This window comes from Colias eurytheme, chromosome 11 (assembly GCF_061535395.1).
Source record: "Colias eurytheme isolate Ceu_HAF_F1 chromosome 11, ilColEury1 Martin Lab GWU primary, whole genome shotgun sequence".
Lineage (NCBI taxonomy): Eukaryota > Metazoa > Arthropoda > Insecta > Lepidoptera > Pieridae > Colias > Colias eurytheme.
Genome location: NC_142990.1, coordinates 10848365 through 10866979, shown reverse-complemented (window position 1 = coordinate 10866979; position 18615 = coordinate 10848365).

The following is an 18615-nucleotide window of genomic DNA, read 5'->3' as shown; positions in this document are numbered from 1 at the left end:
AAGTAGTTTCTGTTATAGTTTAAAATAAAAAACTATACTTAACAGAAATGAATTTAGAAGAAGCATTAGAAAAGAGATTTTATTTGTTCTTCACGACTATGTTAAAAAGAAGAAATGCCCATCGGAATGACATAAAAGCCTGTATATAAGAACAGACAAAAACCCGAAAAACATATAATTAGAGCATCTATAGATATAGGCTGTCTTACAAATCGACTCGGTCGTGAAATCAAACGGTCCTATTCACGAACAAAAAGCGTCATTCCTTCAAGAGTGCTTCAAAACACAAATCTGACTTTGATTATTGTCATCTTAGTTGAGGACGCTTCAAGTGACATAAACATATGGGTGTCGTAAAGTTGACGTATCGTAAAAAGGCTTTTCGTGAACCATATACGTTAATGGCGCAATTTCATTGGTTCAAGAGATTTCTGAAACGCATGGTACATGGTACATGGAACCGTTTTTATAGTTGATAGGGCCTCTTAGGGCGGCTATTGGGGACCTCAAGTCAGATGCAAGAGATTTCTTGCATTCTTTTTAAACAAAGAAACACTCCCGAATGAAATGAAAAAGTATTTATTTAGCTGTATATCGATTTATTTCATTAGTCGATGTCACGATCGATACGTCACCGTCGATTGATCGACTATACGAATGACTAGCGCGTCCATTGAATGACGACATTTAATTGAATGACTAGGCTGAACGTTGATTTAACAAGCATCACTCAACACTACAACTAGTTAGTAGATTGTAACAAAGCGGTTATAATGCTCGGTATACTGTTGAATGACTGGTGCCTTCATTTGACGACAGTTCTTGAGATTTGACTTTTTCCAAAAATCACACAAAAATGGATGATTGCAAGCCGAAGCTTGTAACTTTCATTGTTTGCTATCCCTCCTGCGGGGACTCCTCGCATATTATACATATAACGAACAAATTAACGACCAATGAAATTGCGCCTTAATACATATTATAGTCTGTAGGTAGGTATCTTGTTTTGAGTCGCGGCTGTGATCAAAAGTTTAAATGGTATTTTTTATTGCCTCGCTTAGATAAAAGGCTTTTGTGTGTAAAGTTTATTCGAAGGATTTATAGCTGATATGAATTTTATTACCAATGACCTAATGTTGTTTGTTTATGCAATATTGCCCGGTTTTACTAGCCATAAAGCAGGGAGAATAAGTAATCATGTATTTATTTGTGTACTTTTAATGAATATATTAATTTCTTGTTCCCTATACAGAGGAAATATTCCGTTTTGACGTCACTTTTACAATTAAAAAAAAAAGACGGGTTGCACTCCGGGAGTGCCGGCAGAAATGAAAACTTGATTATTAACGTTGAGCATGTTTGATATCCATCCGTCTTACGCTTTTTCGATCAGGTCACGTGTCCTGACGCGAGTTTAAGAATTTATACCCAACTCCGCTAAAGAAGTTTTCACTTCAAAAATAATAATTTTCAATAGTATGCACTGAAACAAACTGGTATTTGATATTAACAACTATCGCAAAATAATGCATTGAATTTTAAATTGTTTTCTCAATTTTTCACAGTTCATAACTTCTAAAAACAATGACTGTGATTTCTGTTAAATTTACCATAACAATTAGAACAATGTTTTAACGTGATCCTTATGACCTGATTCCATCAGATTGACCTAAAATCACCGCAAATTTATCAAGCATAATACATTTGAGAGATTAATGGGGCGGTTCTCTAAAATATATCTTGTGCCAATGATAAATCTCAATGACGTACAGCTTCCCTAATGAAAACCACCTTGGGAAGATTCGAGATTAATTCAACTTGAACGTCTAATCTTTAATTAAATTTGTAATTTCTAATTAGCATAAACACGACTGAAATGCTAAATATATCAAGAATTTACGAAGTTGTTTAGAAGGTTATTCGAACAAACTTAGAACGAATTTTGTAAGAGAACGATTTGAATATTTATATATAGAAAAAATAATGAGAGAACATGTTCATAACTTTTTTTGCTTCGGGCGTTTTTGGTATTTTTCATTATGCTAAAAAATATAACAAGTACAATTCTACGTATTTTGATGATATTTTTATAAAAGCCTTTTTTTAGATTTTAGTAAGTTAATAATACAAGTCTAGATATTGCAGAATAATATGGAAATCTGGAAATCAATAAAAAATATCTAAGAAATCAATACAATATTTACTTTAATTCTGAAGAACTGCTTCGGAAGTGTTTGGTTATGCAGCTTAATCGATTTTTAGGACATTTTTGTGTACATTTAGATTATGAAAAATGATCCAAAATCGCTTGATTTCTCTATATACGGATTTCATAGCATTTATTCAAATGTCGGTACGGGTTAAGCTGCAAATAAAAAGGCTCTAAGTCGCTACATGGACCCCGGGTGACTGTAACAAACGGCTAGCGGTTTCCCCTGTGTGCCCTCACTGTACTTGCCTTATTTTCTTGTAGGATTGAAGGTAGATTTGTAAGTAGATTTTGTATATAGCCTTTTACGTTTTAGTAAAGATGCAAGGAGATTTTTTTTCAATTCATTATTTTTTTTATTAGTTACGAAACATATAGGTATATATGTTTTTTATAAAGTGGATGGCGACGATTGAGAGGTTTTGCAACAATAAAACACAGTATATTAGGCAATAACAAAAAAAAGATCATAACAAATTGAAATCATTATTTGTGGATATATTAGGAGTTTGTGTCCTTTGTGCTAGTGCATATAAAGTGTTTCATTCATTCATTAAATTGATTCATTCAAAAATAATTGTAAACAAATTTACATCCTCATTCAGAAAAAAAATAAACAACAACGATATATTCCATAAGGGCTAATTTTTCAATCCTTAACCAAGGACCTTAACTTATTAGGGCCGATTTTTCAATGCTTGGATAAAACTTATTCGTCGAATAATGTATAAAACTACCATTTTAAAAACGTATTCAAATTGCCCGTATTTGACAGTTTACGTGACATTTGAATATTATCGTGTAATAGTTTATTGAACGGATAAGTTTTATCCAAGCATTGAAAAATCGGCCCTTAGTCGAATAATGTATAAAACTACCATTTTAAAAACGTATTCTAATTGCCCGTATTTGACAGTTTACGTGACATTTTAATATTATCGTGTAATACCTATACTTTATTGGACGGATAAGTTTTATCCAAGCATTGAAAAATCGGCCCTAAATTTCAAAAGAAAACGACACATTTTAAACATCAAACTCAGGTATAAGCCACGTATAAACTTTACAGAATAGTACCTATATTTTTTCAAGAATTAACAAGAAAGAAAAACAACAGATAACTAGTCGGGAATTTCATGCTGAAATTTATCTTGTTACCTCAACTCTATCTTTGTGTGTTCATTGTTAGCACTTATTCGGTTTCAAATAGTTGAACTTATGTTCAATTATTTATAATTTAATTCCTTCCACGAAGGTACATTTTCACGAATTTGGAAGCTTAAGACGGCGTTAATTTTAAAATGTGCGTACATAAATTTCCATATTTCGACATAATATGTATTTATAAAAATACGCACAAAATAAAAAAAATCATTTGATAAGCCCAACCTAATATCATAAATTTTAAGGAACCTATCTATGAAAATAAAAAATAGTTCGTAAAACTACTCATATTTAAAATTTCTTTTGATAAAAAAAATAATAAGTAACACCGATACATAACTTCTCGTCTTAACTAAGCTAGATTAACTTTTTAAGAGCGTCAAAACATCAATTACCCATGCAATTAAAACCACTAAAAACCAGACACAACACATCCTGTGAAACAAACGTTCAAAAACAAGGACATACTTCAGAATTCCCTTTAATCTCCACGTTACAAAGGATACAGGACAGAGTCAGAAAAATTTCCATTTCAGTACATTTCTTACGAATGTTGTACGTACGTGTGACACGCCTGTATATTTATGCTATTATAGTATCTGTGGTATTAATATCGTAGAAATGCTCGAGAACAGAATTAGGAAGCTGATTTTTTCAATTAAACTTCTTTAGGCGCGTTGAGAGTTTCATGGCCGCGTCATGACAATACCGTCACGTCATTGAGTAAGACGACGATTTTGGTATCTTTGAATCTTGCCAAAGAAGTTTCACTTCTGACGCTATTTTTGTTAAATACAGATATGTTTTAGTGTGTAGTATGTAGGATATTAGGCATTTCTGTGACGAGAGAAATACAGTTGAAAATATATGATACATAGACGTTTTAATAAGCTTATTATGTGTACTTGTTCAATTTTTTTATAATCTTTACGTTATTTCTTTGTATTTATATAATGTAATAAATGTAATTACGTAATATAAATACAAAGGTTGTGGTTGTCGAATCAATTAGAGTACGTTTGAGTATAAAACCAATTCGATATTGGAATAAAATTAAGGAGTAAATCCACAAAGCAATTTAATTAAAATGTTCGAAACAAATTGCGACAAAAAATAAATACATCGCAGTATTACAAATCACAATTCGCTTTGATAAAAAGAAACGGAAAATAAGAGGCAATCAGAAAAATAAACATTGCTTGTAGTATTAATGTCTTAAGTTGCTCGGCGTTTGTTTTTATAAAAGTTACATTGTTGATTTCAGAAAAGAATCGTTTTATGTATAAATCAAAATATAATCTGGAGATATCGCTCATTTCATTTACCTTTGATTACCATTTCATATAAAAAAATGCTTTCTTAACAAGTATTTATATTGATAAACACCTACGAACCAAATTTACGATCCGATTTTGAAAATAATAAACTTATAAAAATTCATTTTACCAGAAAAGTGCTATTTTATTTCTAAGGCATAATCTATTTTCAATCCTTTGAGAAACAAAAGCGGCGTATAACTTTAAAAATAAATTCCCAAGTCATTAATTATGATATTAAAATACAGTTAATTAATCTGTCAAAATTCTCGCAAAGATAAACGAAACAAAATTTAGAGGTGTTTTTTAAGCTATTGCATAGCTTCTATCGCGGGCCTTGAGCGCGGGGACCGAATCCAGAAATTCCGCAACGAAAAAACCTCACGCTCAAAAGTCTCCGATGGACACGGAGGTGTGGCTTGAAGGCATGCTATGCAATAGCTTTACCGCGGCAGTCCCCGAGTGCCACACGTCTTTTTTTTTACTTTATTTTATTCAAAACTTTTTCAGTTTCTATCTTATACAATATCTAGGTTATATTTGTCTATGACAATATTAACTTTCCACGTAAAACTTGAATAATTCATATAACATACATGCTGCTCGAAAATACAGACTTGCTATCATACATAATGTAGGTCTGTACGCCGCGCTGTAACGTTCGATATAGATTTTCTAGTTCCCGCTATTTTAGGTTAAAAATCTGTCAGTTTAAAAGGAAGTAGTTCAAAGTTCTCTCTATGTTTTAAATACATATTAAATGTGTATGATACGACGTCATAATTTTGCAGAGTGGTATTTCTTTCTTTTGTAATAATAATTAAGTGAAAGTATTTTTCTGTTTCAATATTATCATATAATAATTATTGTCCACGCATATACTTGTAAAAAAAATTACGGTTTCTTTAAAAAACTTGTTGATTAATAAATAAAAAGGTACGTAAGTATTTTTGTTGTAAGTATAATATAACTTTGCTATAAATTTAAATATTCAATAATACACAAAACTGTGCGACGATGAGCAGTGTGCGAAAAATATATGAGATGTCACCCATCGTACCCATTAAGGCTTTTACATGCGCTAATAACCTTGACCATACTTGACGGATCTCAAACCTCTCCCGCTGCACCTTCTTTTTTCCTCGCATTTTGTATTTAAAAAGATACTAATCAGTGAAACAAAATATCCTCGTCAGGGACTGTTGTGCAACTGATAATTTATTAAACATAAAATTTTCAGAGCTCTAAGTCAGCAGGTTACGAAGTTTATAGAGTATTTGCGGAAAAATCGATGACCACGGCACATTTTTTTTCTAGAAATCTATTAACTTTGGAAAAAAGTCCTCGCGAGCAATTAAAGATCAAAGACCATCCTATTTTATATATTTTTTTCGGTATTGTGCTTTATGTTGTACCAGACTTTATAGAGGTTGAACATAGTCGAAATTGCCGGGTAACGCCTTAATTAGCGAACTATCAATGTTTTTACACAGATGCAATGCACTCGTCTCTACGATGTATCATTTACAACGACCCTTCATAATCTTTTATTTTCTACACATTGTAGCATGTCTGTTATTTAACTAATCTGTGTCTAGATTCTAGAATAAATGGTTTATGGGAAATAGATTTTGACTAGAAATTATGGAATCTTAATTACATGAATAGCATACTAATTTATTAATGTTGTATACCTACTTAGAAGATTGTATGTGAAGTGAAAAATAATGCAAGATTTATATAACTATAGCCAGATCTAAAAATAGATGCCCTAGTCAATAATATTTCGTATAAAAACTATATTGATTAATTTTATTACGTTTTATATCAATCCGATAACAGTTAACACATACAGAGAACCTAACTCCGTGTATTTCTTGTATCTTATTCTAAGCCGTCGATATTTTAAGTTTAGCACTTATTTAGAACACGGCTAGGTCTGCTATTTTTGCCTAACCTAAATTGATGTAGACTTTTACAAACATACAGTTACAAACTGCTCAAACTCTTATTCGAACTGAAAAATATCGCAAACTGAAATACTATATTTAGAACCTTCCAGGAATATTTCATGTGAGAAACAAAGTTTACATTGATTGATTGATAAATAGAAAAGTATAGTCAAATTGATTGATTGATAAATAGTGAAGTAACTAGTTAATATTTTATAATCTTTTACACTTAAGAAAGCTCTGCAGAAACAAGTGTCTCACAGCGACCAAGATTTTAATATTTTATGAAGTTCTTTAATATACAAAATGAATTTGAATAAAGAAAACTTTTAGCAAAGGCATCCCAAAACAACGAGTATAGTATTTTTCAAAATAAAATAAATATCTAATTAATAAGTTCTTCATTTAGTAAGATTTCTTTAATTTCAATTGATCAACTATATTGCAAAACAGTAAAATTAAACAATTGAAGTCACGGATCTTGAATATGTTTCGTTATTATAATAGGCAAGAGAATATTTGAACAGCTCTAGAAAGTTCGAGCACATTTCAATAAGACACGTAACTCCATATAAAGGCGCCATTTATCAAATATTTCATATAATATTTGTATAACGGATTCGATGTTACATACGCAGCATAAATATGAGGATATAACGAGGGACAATTTATTATGGCTCTTCAGACGAGCGTCAATAGCTACCTATTAAGAGCGTCAATCTCATACTAAATGTATGGGAGTGTTTAATGCAACTTTTTTGGATATTTCCTGTTTTATTTTTTAAAAGTTATTATTGTAATTTTACTCATTAGGTAAAGGGCTTTCGATATCAGTTTAAAGTTTTTTTATATGTGCAATAGTTACGAAATAATCGCCTGTGCACACTTAACGATTACACCCTGTATATTATCATCACGCTAAGACCAACCAACAGGAGCGGCAACTTATATTTCATTATATAAGTTTTTTGCATCATCATGTTATAAATTATCACGTAGTAGTTAAAACTTTTTAACGGATTTTAAACACGATTCAACGTTTTGAACACTACAGCGAGTGAGGTCATGAGGAGATAAATTATTATTATCAGTTAGGTTCCTCGGCTTCGATTGTAGTCAAAATACGAACTTAAATCTATGCAATTGTTTAAAATATCGGAAAGACTGCCCCAATTCTTACAAAGCCAAAATGAAGTCCATTTCCAAACACAAGACATTTGATTAACATCCATATGTAAATCGGAACAAGACTGCGAACTAATTCACCCTATTCTTCGCATCAAAAGAAGCCATTGTTCCTGATTTATTATAATTATAACCGATTCCCTCCAGGCACTCGTTTCCCGCACACAAATCTTATGAAAACTCCACAAAACGTAGCACTCTAAGAGCCATTCGCAGCATCTGGGTTCTTCCCGCGGTATTCAATTTCTAAATTTACTCACAGATACTATAAGGCTTTGCCAGATGGAACGCGAACTTAGTGCGCATCAGAGCGTCGTCGCTCTGTTTGACAGTAGGTATATCGCGCGACATAGCGCTAACCTGACGGCCCGCTATGACGCCAAATAGTGTTGTACTACGCGCTTTCAGTTAGAACTTAGAACGCGTACATAGTGCGAGTACATAGTACGCGTACGCGTACAGAGCGTTGGCACTTTGTGCGACAGAAGATAAGCATGTCATACAACACAGTTCGGTGTCAGGTTACCGCTCTGACGCGTGCTATGACGCCGACAGTTATTAAGTCTTTGTCAGATAGAACGCGAACTTAGTGCGCGTCAGAGCGTCGTCGTCGCTCTGTTTGACAGTAGCAGAGCGACGGGGATGTTAGCGGGTACTACAACAGAAATCGGCAACATAGCGTGACATCAAGTTAGCGCTCTACCACGCGCTAAGAACGCGTTCTATTTGACAAAGCTATAAGTCGGCATAAGGCCGATCGTTCAATATGTATTACTATATTATACTATCTGTATTCTGTTTTCGTAACAAAAGAATTTCTTTCAGTAACAATCATCGATATACAATGGAAGTTTGTTTTGTTCGAATGGTTTTGGGTGAAACTTTGACGGCTGATTTTCGATTTGTGCGAACCACTTTTGTTTGTTATAATGGCGGTATATGATACTTTGTTATTAGTTTCATGTCCTTGAATTGAAGAAATAGTTTGTACTTATTATTGTAAAATGCTACGACGACGTTTCTTGTGAAGAAATTTATAATTTTAACGAACGTCCAAATACCTAATTAAAAAAAAAAAGAATCAATAGAGCTTATTGACAACGTAATCTTCTATAATATAAAAATGAATCCCAAAATATGTTGGTAAGCGCATAACTTGAGAACGGCTGAACCGATTTCGAAAATTCTTTTTTTATTATATTCCTTGAAGTACGAGGATGGTTCTTATGTAGAGGAAACGTAAATATGTACCACGGGCGAAGCCGGGGCGGACCGCTAGTTTTTAATAAAATCACATTACGAATTTTATAATGCCAATGTCATATATAAAACCCATCCGCAAGTATAAATACATTGACGTACCTAAATTTTAATTTATTAATTATTTGCCCTAGGAAGAAATCTTATAGCTTTGCGACCACATCCTTATTTTCTTCCGACGTCTTATTTGCAAACTATTGTTTTAATTATACAATAAACCAGAGATAATACTAATGAACCGCTATATCTGTGTCTATTATCTGGCTTGCGACCAAAAGCTATGAATTTAATGCTTCTACAGAGTTCTGTGTGACAGTTTCGTAACCTTAATCTTATAATAATGATGTGTCACTGATGTGTGTAATATACTAGAAACCTAACCACTTAATTATTCTGGTTAGATTTGTAATATATTATGTATCAAATACTACTTTTGAATATATTTTAAACGATTTAATAATGAAGCTTTTAATGGGTGGAACAATTTTAAAAATACCATAGTTTGTTAACAAAAAACAACCAATATTTTATCATGATTTTATCTTAATGATCTTATTTTAAAAACGTTTTACATACTACGTATAAGTAGACAAGTGTCGTCATAACAAAAATAGATTTAAAACAGATATTTAAATATGAAATGCTAAAATAATTGAGAGTGAGTTTACTTATATTATTTGAAAACATGAATGAAAGAATGATAAGACTTGTAAGAATTAAGAATATTGTAAGCGAAGAGATACCTTTCGAAAAATATATCCAAAACCTGACATATTCTAATACATTCTTTTCACTTTATTCACATTCGCGAAAACAAATCGCAAAATCGGCCATCTTGAAAAGATTGAGGTATACAGATGAGAAAGTTAAAAAGGATTTCCAATACTACCCGCGGAATAAAGAAATATGAAGTCAAATGCTTTCTTTTAGGCTTTAGGCTGCTTTCAGAAATGAATTTAGGTTGTAAGGAGGATTCGACCGGTGAATCTTTGGTACCTTTGACACAGAAATATTTTATCACTTAAATAAATATATAAATGAGAAAAGAGTTTTTATGACGATTTAAAACTTACTTTTAACACTTTCATCTTATACTAAAAGCCTGTTTCAATAAGTATTACAATTTATTATTTAATTAAATTGTAATACTGACATTATTAAAAAGAGCAACTATGGAGTTTCTTGCGGGTTCTTCTCCATGCTTTCCGAATCGAGGGTAAATGTTAAAAATATGTAAAAATATGACGTATCAAAAGTGCTTCTCGAAGAAGTCTAATTGAATCACAGACATGTATCAAAAATAAATGTTTGAGTTTGAGTTCAATTGTCTACTAAGTTAAGAAATATGAGCAATCCAGTGTGACTTGTAGGTAATATACTCCTCTAATTGTAAGCCTAAACTTTATTAGAGTACAGAATTCTAACTACGCCATGTAACTGCATTCAGTTCATCCGTACATTTTATTTCCGCGACCTCTCAAGTTAAACGCTTGACTCTTTAAGTGCCAGCACAAGGCGCCGAGCTGTAATTACGAAGAACAATTACTTTTGTAAGGGTATTCTGCCTTGTAGGACAAAATCTTTGCTTAGAGCTTTGAGTTCAGACTTTTTGGCGGTGTCGGATGTTACGCTCGACTGTTTTGAGGTTAATTTAAGTGGAATAAAACATGTGGACTGAACATTTTTAAAAAGAATGTTAAAAAATCGCTATTGATAGTATTAATAATTTAAAAAAAAAGACTCAAAAACTCGATGATTATGAACGATGCTCTTTTTAACCTCCCCTTGAATGATTCGGCTTTCGTAGCGTATTTTTGGTTATTGATTCATAGTGTGTCCTATTTTTTCTTTGTTGTTTCGTTTACTGTCTTTAATAGGATAATTATGATTATCTTTAAGGACCCGATAAATTTTTGGTTAGGCTTCTGTTTTAAACTGTAATTATTTAGGAGCCTTCTTGTGTCAATGTGCCTTTATAAAAATAAAAAAACACACCATCCGTGTATTAATATCCTATTTATAAAAACCTTATACTATTATATTTTAATCCTGAGCTTCTATAAAACCTACTACTATAAAATATATACGCTAATACTTGTTCAAGCTATTCTTTCCCAGATAATCCCTTTGAGGGCAACACCTTCACAAAGTGTTGCGGACGTTTAAGAGCTACTTGTGTTTAAACCGTTCGCTCGGTTGCCTTCCTGTTCATGTATAAAATATAGTAATAGAACTTTGATTAAAATTATAATTATAGACTAAAGCGCGTCACACACGGTGAAGATGATATTTTGTCTTAAGAGGCCATATCGATTTTAGAGTGATTTTGACTTGTTTCTGTAATTCTTTAGGCGCTCGTTTAACAAAACTAAATTAGTAACAATGTGTTTTATTATCTTAAATTAAAGATTCATTCAATATCTAAAATATGTTCCAGACAATTTATTGATATTCATTGTCCAGTTTGTTTAATAGCCAATAACCTGAGGCGTGTTTCAATTTTTTCCATGCGGGACGTTCGTGTCTTTGTAGTTTACACGGAATTTAAAAGAAGAAGTTTTCATATAAAATATACAACAGTAAAGACACTGAGACATCCTAAAATATGCTCGAGGCAATTTAAATACTTTTATTCAAAAATTCAAAGAAAATCTAAGTTAAAATAGCCTTAAGTACTTTGATGAAATTTTATGTGTATTTGGCGTCGAATTTCTAAAACATACAACAGAGTAAAAAATAAATAAAAAATACACATTAAATGATAGATTTATGCTTAAAAATTTGCAATCAAAAAAATACATATTATATGATTTATGAAAGTAATGGAATATTTTAAAGTTCTCTAGAATTTTCGATTATATACGGGAGCGCAAACGCTGTTACGGCAGACCGCGCTCCTCGCTTTAGGGAGTAGGACGTGTTGCGCTGCTCCGTCAGACACAAAATTACTAAAGTACGTTTTTCCCGCGCGTAGTAGGCGGGAAGCCCACGATATTAGATTAGAATTGGTGGAGTAGACGATAACGAGATAATAAGGTCCTATAATGTTTCCACTTTGAGCGCTTTCAGCCTTTGCTACTCGACTACACCATGATCGCGTTAAAACGTAAAAATACTAGCTTTCGTCCAGCGCAATTTTGTATTAGGACTCTTAAGATACTGTTATATTTTATATTACAGTATCTTAACGCATCCGGTATCAGCGTTCGGACAATCATTTATATATTTTTTTCTATTTTCCAGGAAAAGTTTCAAATTTATTTTCCATCAAAACCTAATTCGAATTTTACTTAGAGCATTAAACCAACAATTGGGAAAAATGAATTGATAAGACGATAAGACGAAGTTAGAGCACGTAATTTTCATAATTACACATTTTTATTTTTCATATTTTTATTCAACCATCGAGAAATGTAATAATTGCCAACAAACGTTTATTACCATTGCTATTATTAAATGTATTAAATAAAAAATGAGAATGTCAATAAGGCTTGCATATAAGTGTTTCTGAACTAAAACGGGGTCTGGGTTCTGAATGAGTTTTAAGCCTTGTACGTCACATACAAATTAGATGACATCTATTTGCTTAAAACGTGTGTAATTGTAATAATAATTCAATCTAAATATTATATCTATACATACTTTAATACATTTCAAATATAAATCTTAATTGTTACGATTTGGGGATCATTGTAACGTTACAATTTGCTTTTGTTTCAATTCAAAAATAGAATAAAGCATATAAAATATACAAATAAACCTAATTAATATGTAAATATTTGATTCGATGCCGAGTTAATGTTAATTAATCAAAATGGGGCTGTGTTTTCTGAAAATCACCAAATTTTATGTACTTGTTAAACAATATTGATGTAACATTAATTTAATTCTGTTTTAAAACATTGAGATAATATTATATGTATATCTCAATGTTTTAGAACAGTCTTTTCATTTTATACACCTGTTAGTTCATTGGAATGTATGTTTGTTTTACAATCACCTAGGTACATACTTATGATCACTGTTTGCTACAGAAATATGTTGAAAGCTAGCACATCGCCTTTTTATCACGCAAGTAACGCCGCGGACTCCAACAAGTTTTGTGATAAAGGTATATCGTTCTTTCAAAAATAAAGAATCTGGTAAGAATGATATACAACTCCATAGAATATATTAGCATATTTAAGACGGAGCTTTTGTCTCGCTTTTTATATTCAAGTATTCAGAATAAGAAATTAAGAAGAGCGAACGAAGGTAAGACTGATAAGAAAGGTAAAATATAAACAAAAATAGAATAATATGTACATCTTTTGAAAACTAAGGATATTAGAAGAGATTTATTTTTCTATTTATGTAATGTAAATTATATCTCACACCATCTGAAATCGCAACTTCCTATCGAAAATATCCTATCCTACTAATATTATAAATGCGAAAGTTTGTGAGGATGTGTGTGTGTGTGTGTTTGTTACTCTTTCACGCAAATACTACTGAATCGATTACAATGAAATTTAGCACACATATAGAGGGTAACTTGGATTAACACATAGGATAGGTTTTATCCCGGAAATCCCACGGAAACGGGAACTATGCGAGTTTTTCTTTGAGAACGCGGGCGAAGCCGCGGGCGGAAATCTAGTCTAAAATATAAAGCACGGTATTTATGTATTAAGAAATAATCAAATCAATTATTAAAGATGATTAACGTGTGGTTGATAATAGATAGAATACCTATAACAAATTCAATTAAATTTACTAATCCTTAGTGTTTCATGTCAAAATGTATCTCGTTAATTATTAATAAGAGTATTTGTATCATGTTCGCGTAGTCCTCTTATGGAAATTAATAATTTATCTGAATTTACTCGCATAATTATACGTTATAATGATGAAAATATAAATTAATATCGTATCTACTTTAACAGATTTAGAATTTTTCATAATCACTAAGTATAATAATTCTTCTCTGTTTTTAATATTTATACACAGCATATTTAATTTAACTTTCTGAAAAAAAAAGTCAATTTTGTAGTAGAAAATATTCAGCATTATCTAAAAAATATTAAATATCATTTTCATACATACGTCCTCTGCACGAATTGCAACACTCAAAGCTTTGCACGAATACCAACTTTAACGCATTACTCGCAAATCGCGATATGTTCGGAATTTGACAAATTAACTCATACCTACGCTACGTTCTCAATTTAAAATAATTTAATAATATTTTTTATCTGTGACACTCTTTATTGCAACCTTTTTGGCACTGGTAAGATGCTGGCCGAAAAGAAAGACACGAAAAAAAAATTTAAAAATCGAATGTGTCAAATTCAGGCGCGCTTCGCGCGTTGATTTCCCGAACGCGCGAGCGGTCTTCACGGATGTAGGGCGGGCACTGCCTTTGCGGCAGGAGCCTGCGTCATAGTAAATGGACCTTGGCGCCTTTTTGTGGTATCCTAATTAATGGCCAAGCGTGACGTGGACGCAGATGATGTCAAATATCACAGAAAAACGATTTATTTTAGTGAATTAATGAGCCGCCTCCTTGCTGAAATTGCTGAGATAAATATTTTATCTTCTAAGCATATTGGCGTAAACACTGACGTAAGTTTTTTTTAAAATCTCGTAGCTTATATAATAATACATGTATATATACAGGGTGTACCAAAAAGTAGTGATGAACGGAAGCTGAGAGGTAGAGGACCTAAAGGGCTATCCGAATCACCCCCATGTATGTTATGCGATTTTTCGTATTTTCGGAGTTATGACGTTTTTTTCAATTTTTCACCTATCGCCGAGTACGATGATATTTTCACTCATGCTGACGTCAATGATTGCGGAAGATGCTTGATTTTTTTTGTGTGCTAAGCTGAAAGATAGGCCAATTCAGTATGGTAACATTTACTATCGTTAGATCTTTGAATGGAATAAAAAAAAGAATTAAATGGCAAGAAAGATAAAATTACCCAGTATGTTCACCACTTCAAGGGCCCGTAAAAAAATAAAATCACATAAAAAAAGTTTTCCGTTTGACTTTTAAAAACTTGCTCTATCTATCAGATAGCTACCCTGAAAATTTCATTTAATTATTCAGAAGGCTTCAATCGAAAAATTTAAATCTAAATGTGGTAAGTGCAAAAATTGAATTAACTTGATGATCATTAAAACCAATAAATAGGTGTTTAATTACCAGAAATTTTTAAAATAACCCCGCTGTTGCTCAATGCAAGTGCGACATCACCGTAAAAAGTTGTCTTTTAAATGTCTGAATGCCCTTTTATCATTTTTAATGGTTTCTTCTGCTACTATGAATTTCCGGGTTATTTCGTCCAAATTGTGACATTTTCTCAAGTAGCCGAGGTCTTTTTAGTATTCTCATTGAAACAAATCAATGGGGTTTAGGTCGAGGGACCGTGGAGGCCAGGCTTTAAGGCAGGCATCACCGGCGCATGCGCAGGCTGCAACGACCAATCCATCTTTCAGGGTATCTTTGCCCTTTAGCCTGGCCTGCACGGTCCCCGGACATAAACCCTATTGATTTTTTTCCTTGGGGATACTACAAAGACGAGAGACTGCCACAATTTGGACGAAATAACCCGGAAATTCATAGTAGCAGAAGAAACCATTAAAAATGATAAAAGGGCATTCAGACATTCAAAAGACAACTTTTTACGGTGATGTCGCACTTGCATTGAGCAACAGCGGGGTTATTTTAAAAATTTCTGGTAATTAAACACCTATTTATTGGTTTTAATGATCATCAAGTTAATTCAATTTTTGCACTTACCACATTTAGATTTAAATTTTTCGATTGAAGCCTTCTGAATAATTAAATGAAATTTTCAGGGTAGCTATCTGATAGATAGAGCAAGTTTTTAAAAGTCAAACGGAAAACTTTTTTTATGTGATTTTATTTTTTTACGGGCCCTTGAAGTGGTGAACATACTGGGTAATTTTATCTTTCTTGCCATTTAATTCTTTTTTTTATTCCATTCAAAGATCTAACGATAGTAAATGTTACCATACTGAATTGGCCTATCTTTCAGCTTAGCACACAAAAAAAATCAAGCATCTTCCGCAATCATTGACGTCAGCATGAGTGAAAATATCATCGTACTCGGCGATAGGTGAAAAATTGAAAAAAACGTCATAACTCCGAAAATACGAAAAATCGCATAACATACATGGGGGTGATTCGGATAGCCCTTTAGGTCCTCTACCTCTCAGCTTCCGTTCATCACTACTTTTTGGTACACCCTGTATAACTAGTATGTTCAAATACAAAAAGAAATATAATTCACAACAATGCAAAATACGAGACAACACGTAGGCCGTAGTCATTTGATTTATTGCGTACATGTAAACGACGTATATTGTTTTAGAGCCAAAAAGAATGAACTACTTATACTATGATAACTATTTAGTAATATGCGGTACTACTTAAGTCCCTTTTAACCGTAAGAGTATTTTATGGGATACTCTAATAACTAAGTTAAAAGGAGAGATCCTCTACCTATATTTATTATTACATATAATGATAGCTTTTACTTTATATACTATCTTAATATATATAAATCTTAATATATATAAATCTCGTGTCACAATGTTTGTCCTCAATGGACTCCTAAACCACTTAACCGATTATAATAAAATTCGCACACCATGTGCAATTCGATCCAACTTGAGGATAGTTAAACATGTAGGTACTACGGGCGAAGCCGGGGCGGACCGCTAGTAATATTATAAAGCTGGGAGTTTGTTTGTTTGTATGTTTGTTTGAACGCGCTAATCTCAGGAACTACTGGTCCGATTTGAAAAATTCTTTCAGTGTTAGATAGCCCATTCATCGAGGAAGGCTATAGGCTATATATCATCACGCTAAGACCAACAGGAACGGAGCACTGCGGGTAAACTCGCAGAGCACAGCTTGTCTGTGATACTACTAAGGTCCCTATTAATCGTTGGAACATTTTATAGGTTAGGTTTTGCAGACTGGCAACACTAGCAGACGAGGATCGTGCCAATGAATCTGATACTTGTTACATTTCACCGAGTTTATTGCACTGCCTGTAAGTTTTATAGTTTTACTTGACCCCGTAAGATTTTATGGTAAAATAGATCTTATATAAATGGTATAACGTTTATTTTAGCGCTGTAATGTTGTGGACATTTAGCTTCGTAAAAAAGTGTTGGAAAGATTATGTTGTTATTAATAGCGTTTATTTTCAACTATTCATTCTTAACTTTTTCAGGATATATTGCTTCTGATATCCTAGAGCTTGTGAGATATAATTAATTAATAAAAGCTCTATGTTAAATCTTATATATAAAAATGAATCGCAAAATGTGTTGGTAAGCGCATAACTCGAGAACGGCTGAACCGATTTCGATAATTCTTTTTTTATTATATTCCTTGAAGTACGAGGATGATTTTTATGTAGAGAAAACGGAAATATGTACCACGGGCGAAGCCGGGGCGGACCGCTAGTGGTGAATAATTTTTTCAGTTTAAATATGACTTTTTGGAATATATTCAAGCAATTAAAACAACATAAAATGCTGACTGATTTGTATGTATAATTTAAATATTTCTTTTTTTTTCTAGAATACAAACATTCCAAGAAAGAAATCAAGAGTAAGAAAAATTAACAAGGAAGATAGTATAAAAATATGAAGATCACTATAAAAGTTGAAAAATTGTGTTTTTGTATGGAAGAGGGAAAGGCGGACGTGTCAGCTATGATAGATGTAAGGACTGTGAAATATTACTTTTGTCTTACGTTACAGTTTTCTTAGTGCATTTCTTATATGCTGTTATTTTTATATAGTAACTCAACCATACCATATTGTTCTTATTATAATGTTATAGCGTGTTACTATTATATTCCATATAGATACTTATTTGTTTCTACACATCAGATTTTAACTTATTAGGTAGTTATTAGTAAAATATACATTATGTATTTGATACACTCAAGTAACATGCCATTTTAAATTAGGTACTAAGCAGTACTAAGTGCATAATTGAATAAAGTATCTAATATTAATAATATATTATTAATAATACATTAGCTCAAGAGAATACTTTAACACATTCAATGTAATCCTGCAAGATCAATACTTCCCTCCGTCGGGAACAAACCCAAGACTGTTTGTTTACACCAAGTTGTAACACTTACACCAAACGCTTACAACACGAAATAAATGAAAAGCCATTTGACTGCCACAATTCTGTGAAGTTAATTTCAGCAGTTCAGCACGTAGTTCCCTGTTGTTTTGTAACAGTCTTACAAACTCACCTTAATTATTGTTCTCTTTAGTTTACTAAATATACAGTTTAGTTAGGATACACATAAATGAGAAATATAATTTCTCTTCATTCGAACCGCAAGGGACTGGAACGCGCTTCCTGAATCTGTTTTCCCCGACGAGTACAATATGGGGGTCTTCAAGCGTTGAGTGAACCGGTACCTACTAGGGAAGCGCGTACCATCTTAGACCGCATCTTAGCTTTCCATCAGGCGAGATT